Source organism: Pipistrellus hanaki (assembly GCF_964339955.1).
Source record: "Pipistrellus hanaki genome assembly, chromosome: 8".
Classification (NCBI taxonomy): Eukaryota; Metazoa; Chordata; class Mammalia; order Chiroptera; family Vespertilionidae; genus Pipistrellus; species Pipistrellus hanaki.
In genome coordinates, this window is record NC_140510.1 from 17,690,896 (window position 1) to 17,703,700 (window position 12,805).

General features: G+C 35.3%; 1 protein-coding gene across 1 annotated transcript in view; it reads left to right on the plus strand.

The window, feature by feature from the left end:
- R3HDM1 (R3H domain containing 1) overlaps positions 1-12,805 on the plus strand; it is a 100,272-nt gene that overhangs the window by 55,092 nt on the left and 32,375 nt on the right.

Sequence of the window (12,805 nt, forward strand, 5' to 3'; positions counted from 1 at the left end):
CTATTAAGATACTGTACACACAGTCTGTCAAGGGTCTCAGATTTGAATGTACATCTGAATGGCAAACCTGTGATGTACAAGAGTGGGCAGAAGTAACCTGCTAGCAAATACCACATGGTTATGGTAGATTTTTATGCTAAAGGGTAGGAAGCCATGATGAGCAGGTTGTACCAGGCTGAGCAGTATGGTAAGCAGCTTCCTGGTGCTCACTGCCATTGTATTTGAAGCTTTCTTTGCAACCTGGTAAGCCACCGATGGTAACAACAATAGAGAGACAAGGCAAGTTAAAATGTCTCCTGAACCTAAAGTTGATTGAGAACTCTAGTCTAGTGAAAAATTTTTATGTCTCAGTGTCAGTAGGAATGCTTCTAAAACAAATGATAGTCTTAAATATCTGTGTTTGTGTTTTGTTTTTCAGTTTGCTGGTTGTATGGTAAAAGGTTTTTTAAAATCAAATGCAACTTAATACTAGGCATATTAAATATATTAAAACTCAAGATTTTTTTTAAAGCATTCAATGAAAACAATTGATCTCAATATAAGAAGCTATCTTATTTTACTGAACTCATTTCTCTACACGCTTCCCACCTAGATGTTTACTTTTGTCCTGGATGTTGAATAAAGGTGTTTTGTTTTGTTTTGTTTTGTTTTGTTTTTTTCGCTCTAGGTATTGAAGTATAATTTTTATTGGTTTCTTGGGAGCCTTTTTGGCTGTTTGGCTCATTGGAGGTTCTCAGACTATTTCTGTGTGACTCAGTGAGGCCACATAATCCCTCACCTCCACTTAGGCAGTTTTTTTGCTCTTGATGTTGTTTAGAGCTTAAAGGGGAACTGTAGTTTCCGAAGGAAGACTCCTGCGCTACACAATCTGAAGAGAAGTGTTTTTGCTTCTCATCACTTGTGCAATCTTCAATGATCATTTTGACTTACCAACTTCCTTTATAAGACAGGCCTCATACTTATTATCCTTACAGAAGCTTCAGTCCTTAATCTGTTGCTCCTAGGAGTTGTCTTATACTTCGTGTGTAGGTTCTTCCTTTTTGTGTGTTACTGTCCTGAACTGTGTGTGTGACAGATACTCTTCTAAAGGATGTTGCGTACAAGAATTGGTCCTTTTAGCCAACTTTGAATTTGCCCTCTGTCTCCAATATGACTATAGTTCCTGAAGGTTAATAATATAGTCCACTTATAATGTAAACTAATATATGCTATTATTTTTAAAGGCATCAAAAATTGTTCTTTATACATAGAAACATTGGTTGTGAAACTGCTCATTAGCTTTAATACTTTATTGTTTTGTTCTTATAGAAACTAGTTTCCAAGTTTTCCTAGAAACTCAGCAACTGACTTTTCATGTTGTTTTGGTTTTGATTTTTTTTTTTTCTCTGAAAATTATGATACTGATTATACCTGATGCCAGGATAATAAAAAATAAATTTACCTTCACATCCTCCATTCAAACACCTTGTGTGTGTCTAATAAACAATTTGTTAGTACAACCATTAATGAGGCAATCAAAGATCCTTTGTTCTGCATTTGTGTGAGCTAGTTTTATTCTTTTTCATGACCAAATTTTTGTCAAATTGCCTACAAAATTAAAACTTTTAGTCACAGATGGGACCGTGAGCTTATACAAATGGATCCGTGCAAAAAATATTCCCACTTAATGGAAAACAACTGAAAATGACATTCTTATTGAAGGCCAAATATGTGTATGACAGATATCATGTGTTTATCATGAGTCATATTTTAATTTGGGGTTTTTTTTTCTAATGCTAGTTATAGTGAGAAGGAAGAAAACAGTAAGTAAATTAGATTGCATCTGGATAATATAGGAACAGAGAGAATACACTGAGTGGCCAGATTATTATGATCTCTGAATGCATAATAATCTGGACACTCAGTGTATATCCTATATAATTACAGGCTAATATGCAAATTGTCCCTTTGACCGGGAGTTCGACCAGCAGGCAGGCCAGCCAAACACCCATGTCTCCTTCCCCCTGACTAGGCTAGCCAGACCCATCTATATAAAATTTTATTAATATTTATATATACACACACACACACAGAGTGGCCAGATTATTATGCATTCAGAGATCATAATAATCTGGCCAATTAGTGTATGTCTGGATAGTTTTTAACATTGTGTTTGGTCATAATATAATATTTTATAACTAGAGTTGGTCCTCCCAGTTATTTTATGTAGTATCCTCTTAATTTACAGCTTAAGTTAGTTGAATCTTATTTATTTCAAAGAAGAAAAGAGAAATAAATCCTCAAAAAATCCTTATCTGAAAGGGAAAGAAATTTTGTTCTGCCAATAAGTACAATAGAAATTTCCCTTGAAAGAAAAGTTGAGTAGTGTCAGTGCCAAGTATTGTGTAAGTAATTATAATGGACCTTTTTATAGAATTTGTAGTATTTTAATATTTTTAAAAGTTATTTAAAGACTTTTTTAATTAGCTAATGCTTATTTTTTATGTCAGAACTTATAGAAAATATGTATTATGTTCGTAGGTGTCCTAATAGAAAAATAAAATGCATTGGGAAAGGGACAGGCAATTTTTTGTTTCTGATTTTTTTCACAGATTTATAGCAATTTCTGTCTCAATAATTTACATTTTTATATGTAAGAATTAGAGTTTGTTTTTCTTATTTTTTCCTTATATTTCCCTATATTCTATCTTCCCGAAATGATTAAAATTAAAAACTGTCACATCTTAACATTTTTTTTTCTTCAAACATTTAGGTAAGCATTTTGTTTTCTTTTTTGCCTGAAAGAGTGGATTAATTATTCAACAAAATAATGAAAGCATTGATAGATTTGGAATAATTTTTCTTCACTGAGGCACAAATAAATAATTTTTAAATGTTTGTATATAATTTTAAAGAAATTTTTGCCATAAATTAACAAACCCAATTGAATCAACTATTCTTAGACCAGGTAGGGTATGGGCAATGAATTATAGGATTTTTTCTATTTTTTCCTTTTGGATATAGAGAAAAATGATGGTCTTTTATCCATATGTGTGCCAGAGGACCACAGCAGTTATTGATCTCCTTGTCAGTAAACCACCAGTCTGTTATGGGAACTGAATTGAAATTAGTACTGACATTACAAATGAATATGTAAATCTTTTGTTATGAATGTGGAGCTACTCTGGCCATTCAAAACAAGGTAGTCAATCTCAGTCAACAAAAGCAGAAGAAATTCTGGCTACATAAGGCTTTTGGAAAATTTAGTATATGACATGAAAGAAAACAAAATAGTCAATACTGGCAGCCCTTATTTTAACTCCTTTTATCACCTAAAGCCTCTGTGTTTCAATTTACTTGTTTTTCAATTAAGGGAGTTTTACTGTGTTTTCTATTGAAGCCTCTGTGTACTCTAAAATTCCATTATTCTGTGTGTCTATCTTTTGAGTCTTTTTCTAGTTCAGAAAGGTAGGAATATCGAAAACTTGGTTTGCAAATGACTTACTATGAAGAACTGAGTCATATAAGCAACAGTTTAAAAAGAACTGGTTACTTGCCACTTACAATAAGGATTTGTTATCCTAACTATCATAAAATTTACAGCTTGGAGACTATAAAGTATACTGCATTTAAGAAGCTTGCTTTCTACTTATAAAGAAACCTTTTTCTGCAAGTAGTGATTATAGTAAAGATTTTAGGTTTGTGAGGCCCTGGCTGTTTTCTTTCTAGCTGCTTTCATTCTTATGACTCTTTTGAAAAGTTTGCAGCTTCACCATATATGTTTAATATTTTGCAATAATTGGCCTTGTTCCTGAGCTGTTGGATTCGGGGCCGTAGCACTGTCTGAGAGGTTTACATTTCTCACAGTGAACCGGTCTCTTTTTCAGCTGCTTCCTGGCTTCTTTTTACTCAGGTTTCCACTACTTTTTAATATTTTTCTTCTTAGTTATTTTTTTTTAATTGCTGTATTAAGGTATTAACATTTGCTTATATTTTCCTGTAATTGTAATACCGGTTAATCATACTCAGCAATAGGGACTTGAATTTAAATGACAACCTTGGCTTAATGTAATTTACGTTTTAAAAATTTGTGAAAGCTATTGCTTAAATTTCTTTTCCAAAGCAGATTTGTGTGGCAGATTCATTTTGGTTGGAGCTTTTCTTAAAAGTGTAATGTCTTGCCCAGCCGGTGTGGCTCAGTGGTTGAGTGTCGATGTCTGAACCAGGAGGTCCCAGTTTTATTCCCAGTCAGGGTACTTCCTGGGTTGTGGGCTCAATTCCTGATGCAGGAGGCAGCCAATTAACGATTCTCTCTCATCATTGATGTCTGTATCTCTCTTTCCCTCTTACTTCCTCTCTGATATCAATAAAAAACTTTTTTTTTTGTTTAATTTTTTAACTATGCCAAATTCATTAGCAAAAGTCAAATATGTCTCTTCCTATTGCTTTATAACTTTTTAGGATTATTGTGCATTAAAGCATGCCATAAAATAAGATACCTAAAATCATTTGAAGCTACTCTGACCAGGGATATAATTCCATTTCTGTGTTTTCTCTAAACTGTTATATTGTATGCAGATGGGGAGCAAAATGACTCTGTAAAACTAAATATCATTTTAGTTTTGCAACCAGTTGATAAATTCAAAGAATATAAATGCATTATATCTTCAGTCTCAGCTTTACATAACTCAGAACCATGTGATTCCAAACTGATTAAGTTTTATTACCTGCAGTCTATAGTAGGGTCCTAATGAACTGCACTGTTTAGAACAAGCATGTCAAACTCGGGGCCCACGGGCCGCACATGCCTTGTTTATTTAGCCCATGTTAGCCTTTGGGTTTGACATGCTTGGTGTAGAAGAAACATTTTAGGATAAGCCGTCTTTAAGATGCACAGAATATTGGCAGTATTACAAGATGCAAATTTAAATTAACTAGAATGTAAGAGTCATGCAAGGAAGAAAGGGTCCTATTGGGTAAGCAGGGGAGGGGTGCTAATAATAAGACTTGGCTATGGCAAGTAGGGGCTCTGGGCACAAAGTCATTTTTTTTAATGACAACTTTTGATGGGAGTAATAGGAATAGAAATTTTGTATTTATATTATTATGTTTGGTAGCCTTGGCTATTGTTTTTCCATTGATTCTGTGAGCATTTCTTAGTATTGTATGACCAGCGCAGATTTAGACCTTGTATAATACCTACCAATCCACCTATTTCCCTTTTCCCTTCTCCATCAACCTGCCGCCACTGAAATCTGGAGCCAAATGTATCTGGTAAGTACCCATAGATTTTCTTGAGTTGTATAGACTCTCCCATAGGACTGTCATTTAAATAGCTGTGAGCTATAATCTCCGTGGCTGTTTTTATTAGATTTGTGTGTGTGTGTGTGTGTGTGTGTGTGTGTGTGTGTGTGTGTTTGTATTTATGATTACTTCAGGCTCAGAGGTAGGAGTCCAAAGGGTGATATAGAGGAATAAGAATAGTGAAGGTTTGCTGTCAAGTGTGTCTTCCTCCAAATTCACCCAAGGGGCTAGTTGAACTTGCTTGCTTACTAAGAGTGCCACAGACATAAAATAGATCATGAACCCTCAAAATCTTGAGGTTTTGATTATTTGGAAGCAGTTCTTCTAAATTGTCCTGTAAATACCTATTTGCCAATAAATTTAAAGTTGGCAAAATGGCTCCTCAAAAAAACTACCCTCACATTGCTTCAGCTATACAAGTTTAGTTTCAAAAATATTACATCATAAAATTTAATGAACCTTAGGTTTATGGCTATTCCAATTAAGCAGTTCTTCAGTTCTTTTTATCTTTCTAATTATATCTAATCCATATTAAGAATGCTTTCCTTTAACACAAATGGTAGCTCAGGTCACCTATATAAAATAAAACGAGCCGGTTACAATCTAGGCAGTACTTTTCTGCTGAACACACTATTTCCTTGTTCACTTCTCAGTTGAAGTGAAAGAGAGTTAAAAATAGAATATTCTTTGAACCCTCTAGGATGTGCCTGAGCCATCAATTTATAGTGTCCTAGTTCTCTCAGCTTGCAGAATCGATTGTGCTTTCCTCTGAAAGTGCAAGAAGAACTGGGATAATATGGCAACATATAGTCCTTTAACAAAGAGAATGGCATTGTTAAATGACACCTATATTGAGATTTGTATGTTTATTCTGTTGGTACCTCTTAAATTGGCATTGCTTGCTTTATAAAGTTTTCCCACAATATTGACATAAATTTCTATAAAGATATTGTTTTCCTCTAACTTCTAGATTAAATTCAAATACATGACAAGAAGGATTTTTTTAATTCTGATATACTGAAACACACTTTTTATTGAAAAAAGAATAATTTAGATATAGTAGCCAAATTGGTCATATGTTGAATGTCGTAATATTGGGAATACTCTTTTGTAGTACATTTTAAATATAATGGCACTTTTCCTTCTCTAGGACTCCTACTTCATTCTTCCTAATCTTCCACCTTATCATCTTTTCCAGATCATTGGATTTTTTTTCTCATACTTGACAGTCTTCAAACTATACTTTCGAAACTGTCAGGATTCTGTTCTCCCTTTCCTGTGACTGAATAATTACATAATAAACCTGAAGCATCGTGCCACTTCTCTGAATGACACTGTAACAGCTGATACTCAGCAGCCTGAATGTATAAACACCAGTTTGGAGGAATTTGAGCATCTTGAACACTTCTTTAAGATGTACATTTTATTAAGAAAGTGAGGCATGTCCTTAATTAGATGATCTTTTATGTGGCTAGTAAGTTATTTTATTAATGATTTTTTTAAAAAAAGACAATAGTAAGGTCCTTATCTTTAATTAGATTAGTAGAATGGTGTTGTAGCTATTTTATTTGTTTTTGGTGATTTCCAACTGAATATTTCTAGTTTTGCTAATGATTATAATAACTTTAAGCAGTATAGAGCCCATGGTCTTTAGGTCATTTGAAAAAGTTCAGTAACCTTATTGCAATTTTTAATGTCTTGCTCTTTAGAAAGTATACTCCAAAATTATATACTTCTTAACCAGTTATTCGATTGTTGTTTATTTGCTGTAATTATTGGAATGAATAGTCAGACATCTCATTTCATGCTGAAAAACAGTTTAGGTACCTGTCCTAATAGGAGTAGAATTTGCCTCCTGGGTAAGGTGCCAGTCATACAAAGCATCAGATGTTAAATGGTGCTATTTTGTTTTTTTGTGTGTGGTTTTTTTTTTTTTTACTGTGACAGCCTTAGAAAGATTCCTCATTCAGCAGGCCCTGATAACTTCCTGCTAATGTGGGTCAAACCTGGTGCGTTTTCCTGCCTTGAATGTAAAAATTATTATAAAGCTGCTCAGTATATAGAAAAGAGCTATTGCTTCACAAAACGTCAAGACTTCACCCATGATACAAAATATACCTCCTTGTACACAAGGTTTCCAGGTTAAAAGTGTCATTGCCCCACTGGGTAAAGTCTGACTTATTTTACATAAATATATATTCAACAAAACTTTTCTTTCTCACAGTTCTAGAATTTGAGAATTTAGGCACCAGCAGATTCAGTATCCAGTGATAACCTGTTTCCTGGTTTATAGACTGTGCCTTTTCCCGGTATCTTCACATGGCTATGGGATCTCTCTGTGGTCTCTTATAAGAGCATTAATCCAGGATGTGAGGGCGATCTGGCTGCGACATCTGTCACCCCATGGATGGCCAGGGTTAATTCAGCTGATCTGGCTGGCTAGGCGGGTGTCCCCCTCCTCCCTCACCGATCCATGTGCGTCCTTCCCGAAGCTGCGCGCTCGGTTGAAGAGGACGACCTTCCCCCAGAGGAGAGGACCGGTGTTCAGTCAAGGGTGTACGAGTAGCTGCGCTCCCCTGCTAGAACCTCCACACAAGCTATAAGAGCACTGGTCCAATTCATGAGAGCTCTTCCCTCATGACCTAATCTCCTCCAAAGACCCCATTTCCTCCTACTGTTACCTTAGGAATTGTCTCCCTCACATTCAACATAGGAATTTGGGGGAGACATAAACATTCAGTCCATTGCAGAGGTTTTGGAATAGGAAGGGATGAGCGCTTCTTAGAACATATTTTAACCCCAAAAAAGATTTAATGCAACTGTTTCCGAAGCTCTCCTTCTCCTTTTAACCATACTTAAACAGTCTGAACTAAATCTGGCAGAGTAGATGAGAAGGCAAAATCCTCCCCTTTGTTAATGACCTCTGAAGTAACGGAATCTATTGACCAATTGCTTCAGAAATTAACAATCCAATATTAAGTATGCCAAGACCCAAATCTTCATTTTCCACATACAAATATCAGTAGCACTTAGAAAATACTATATAACTTAATATGTCAACTACTGTGATTATCTGAGTTTGTATCTTTTTTTAAAATATATTTTTATTGATTTCGTTTAGGAAGGGAGAGGGAGAGAGAAATAGAACATCAATGATGAGAGAGAATCATTGATTGGCTGCCTCCCACACAACCCTACTGGGGGTCAAGCCCACAACCAGGCATGTGCCCTTGGCTGGAATCGAACTTGGGACTCTTCAATCCCCAGGCCAATGCTCTATCCCCTGTGCCAAACCAACTAGGGCTGAGGTTGTATCTTTGTTTGTTTGCCTTTAAAACAGATTTATTTTCTCCTTATAAAAGGAAAACATACCATAGCAACTAGAAAATACAGGAAAAAAGAATTTACTTTGATCACGCATAACCTCCTCAAATACAGTACATTATTTTTTTCTTTCAATTTTTTTATGTTTACCACTTAAAAAAATTATTTACAATAGTAAAATCTGCCTTCTTGGCAAAGAAACTCAAATTGTGGAGAAGAAAGGCAAACTTACAAAAATTCTACTAGATAAATCTTCTGTCGACTCATGTGGAATATGGCAACAGCATATACCTTCTGAGCAAAGGCAGAATTTCAGGCAAAATAGCAAAAGTAAAGCCCAAAGAGGAACATTGTAGATTGACATGGCAATAATTAGGCTGAGAAGCACAGACCAAGCCATATGGAACCTAAAATAAGTCACCATTTGACCCTCCTCTTCCCTTTCCCAGGACTGGGCAAAATAAGTGAAAGAGAGTCCCTCCTAGGGAGAGGACACTGTTGGCTGATCATATAAACTCTTAGACACCTGGTCTTTTTTCAGCCCCCAAGTTCATCTATCTTTCATCTCAACTGACTATTCAGCTTGGCTGGTGTGTCTCAGTGGTTGACCATGGACCGATGAACCAGGAGATCATGGTTCGATTCCTGGTCAGGGCTCATGCCCAGGTTGCAGACTCGATTCCCAGTAGAGGGCCTGCAGGACACAGCCAATTGATGTTTCTCTCTCATCCATGTCTCTCTCATCAATTTTTCTATTTCTCTATCCTTTTCCTTTCCTCTCTTTAAAATCAATAAAAATGTTTGTTTTTATGAACTGACTGTTCAGCATCCTTTCACTCTGATTCCTAATTTGGATAACAATGCTTATCGTCACAAATAATCTTCAATTCAAATGAAAAAAGTTTCCTAGTTGATTGATTATTTACAATAATTTTCTGTTTCTCTATAATTAAATTTATCTTAAGATTTGAGTATGTTAAACTTCAGTAAAAGTCTTTATTAGCCAAAATGCTCAGAAAATGGAAAGTGGCCAGGTGTTTAGTGTTCTGCTTATTTGAACAGTTTACTGGAATATTCTTTATATTTCAATATTTGTCACTGAAAAAAGTAAAATTTGGAATCAGACTGCTATGTAAAAATCCTAGCTGCAACACTTACCAGCTGGTGACCTTAGACAAGATACGACCCACTCCTGCTTTTGTTTCTTTACCTAAACACTGGGGATAAACTTGTACCTGTTTCATGATCTTGTGAACATTAAATGAGTTAGCATGTGAAATTGCTTAGAAGAGTGTCTGAAACCTAATAAACGACATGTAATATCAAAGAAATGAAAGTTATGTAGTATTCTAAATAAAAAGGTATAGGAATTTAGGGCTAAATTTTTGTTTGGGCTCTATATGAGTCTTTTTCTCTTTTTCCCTTCCAGAGTAGACATGAGAAACATACAGTTTGTTCTAAAATATTTAGTTTTTTAATTCTGTTAGCTTCTTGAAACATTCTTCTTCCTTAAAGTACTGTAGAGTTCAGATCAGCTGAGTTCTTTTCTCATCCTCTGATTGTTAAATTAAACTCTAAATGTATTCTAAGAAAATTTACTTAAATACTTCCTTCCTGTAGCCTTGTAAAATCCCTATTATTCACCTATTAAAGGGACATTTTTTTCTTCATTGTGTTTCTGGCTCCTTTGTCAAAAAAGCATCTTCCCATATACATGTGGTTTTATGTCAGCTCTCAGTTCTTTTTTTTTTTTTTTTTTAATATATTTTATTGATTTTTTACAGAGAGGAAGAGAGAGGGATAGAGTTAGAAACATCTATGAGAGAGAACCATCGATCAGCTGCCTCTTGCACACCCCCCACTGGGGATGTGCCCGCAACCAAGGTACATGCCCTTGACTGGAATCGAATCCGGGACCCTTCAGTCCACAGGCCGACGCTCTATCCACTGAGCCAAACCGGTTTCGGCAGCTCTCAGTTCTGTTCCATTGATCTGTGTGTCTGTTTTTCTGCTAATACCATGTTGCTTTGATTTGAAAGAAAGAGGAAGGGAAAGGGAGAAAGAGAAACATTGATGTTAGAGAAACATCCATCTCCTGCATGCCCCACACTGGGGTTCAAGCTCTTAACCTAGGCATATGCCCTGTCCAGGAGTCAAACCATTGTCTTTTGGTACACAGCATGATGCCCAAACAACTGAGCCACACCAGCCAGGACTGTAGTTTTCTTTTTTTTGTGTTATCCTTGCAAGGTTTTGGTATCAGGGTTATGTTGGACTGATAAAATGTGTTAGGAAATGTTACCTCTTCTTAATTTTTTGCAAGTGTTCGAGAACAGGTATCAAATCTTCTTTGATTACTTGGTAAAATTTACCAGTGAAGCCCTCTAGTCCTGGACTTTTATTTTTGGGGGAGATTTTTGATAGCTGTTAGAATTTCCTCAGTACTGATGGCTCTATATAGATTTTCCAATTCTTCATGATTCATTCCAGGGAGAGCATATATTTCTAGGAACCTATTCGTTTCTTTAGGTAATTGAATTTGGTGGCATATAGTCTTTTATAGTATTCTAGTATGATCTATTGTATATCTGTAGTGTTTGTGGTAACTTGACTTTCATTTCTGTTTTTTTGTCTATATGAGTCTTTTTCTCTTTTTCCCTTAGTGAGTCTAACCAGAGTTTGTCAATTTTATCAGTCTTAAAAAAAAAAAAAAAAAAAAAAAACGCTCTTTATTTTATTAATTTTTTGTATCATCATTATGTTCTCTAATTCATTCGATTTTACTCTAATTTTTATTGTTTTCTTTCTTCTGCTGACTTTGGGTTGTTTTTGTTCTTTTTCTAGTTCTTTGAGATATAATGTTAGATTGTTTACTTGGGATTTCTCTTGTTTCTTGAGAATGTTCCCCATGCACTAGAGAAGAATGTGTAATCTGATGTTCTGAGATGAAAGGCTCTGTAAATGTCATTTATATCCATTTGGTGTAGAGTTTAATTTTTTTTTTAAATATGTTTCATTGATTTTTTTACAGAGAGGAAGAGAGAGGGATAGAGAGTTAGAAACATCAACGAGAGAGAATCATCGATCAGCTGCCTCTTGCACACCCCCTACTGGGGATGTGCCCACAACCAAGGTATATGCCCTTGACCGGAATTGAACCCTGGACCATTCAGTCCGCAGGCTGACGCTCTATCCACTGAGCCAAACCGGTTTCGGCAGGTGTAGAGTTTAGTTTAAGGCCGATACTTCTTTATTGATTTTCTTTGTGTGATCTATCTAGAGCTGTCACAGGAGTATTAAGGTTCTAACTATGATTTTATTTTTGTCTGTTTCTCCCTTCGATTCTGTTAGTAGTTGCTTTATTTATTTTGCTGCTCCCTGACTGAGTGCATATAAAGAATTATTATGTCTTCTTGTTACAGTAATCATTATAAAATGTTCATCTTTGTTTCTTTTTACCTTTGTTTTTCTTGAAATCTGTTTTATTGGGTGTAAGTATGGCTACACCTGCTTTTCTGTGAATGGTATTTACTTGGAGAATCATTTTTCACCTTTTCACTTTGAGGCCTAACTTAGTCTTTGCAGCTTAGATGTGTCTCCTGAAGGCAGCATATTGTTGGGTTTTGTTTTTTGATCCAACCTGCTACTATGCCTCTTCTTTCTGTTTCCTCTTTTTGTAAGCTATTAGTATGTGTGTCAGTCTTAGGTTTTTTTGTGTGTTGTTATCATTAGGTTTTATGAAAAATAAGGTTTCGTGTATACAGTAGTTCATTTTCTTTTGAATGCATCTGATTTCCATCCTCCGTTGCAAATTCATACCTTTACCTCTTCATACCTTTATGTTTATGTTGTCATAAATTATCCCTGTTTATGCTGTTACATTTTTTGGTGGTCTTATGTACAGTTTTGTCACCTTTTGTTCTTTGATTCAAGTAGAATAACCCTCTTGATTATTGCGTGCAATGGCAGTTTTCTGGTGATAAATTTCCTCAGTTTCTATATGTCTGGAAAAGCCTTTATTCCTCCTTCATATTTAAAGGATAATTTGGCTGACTATATTATTATTGGCTGTAATTTCTCTCTTTCAGTGGTTTGAATATTTGGTTCCATTCTCTTCTGGCTTGTAGAGTTTCTGCTGAAAAGTCCAATGATTAGATAATAGGCTTTCCTTTATAGGTTTCTTCCCTTTTCCCTGGCT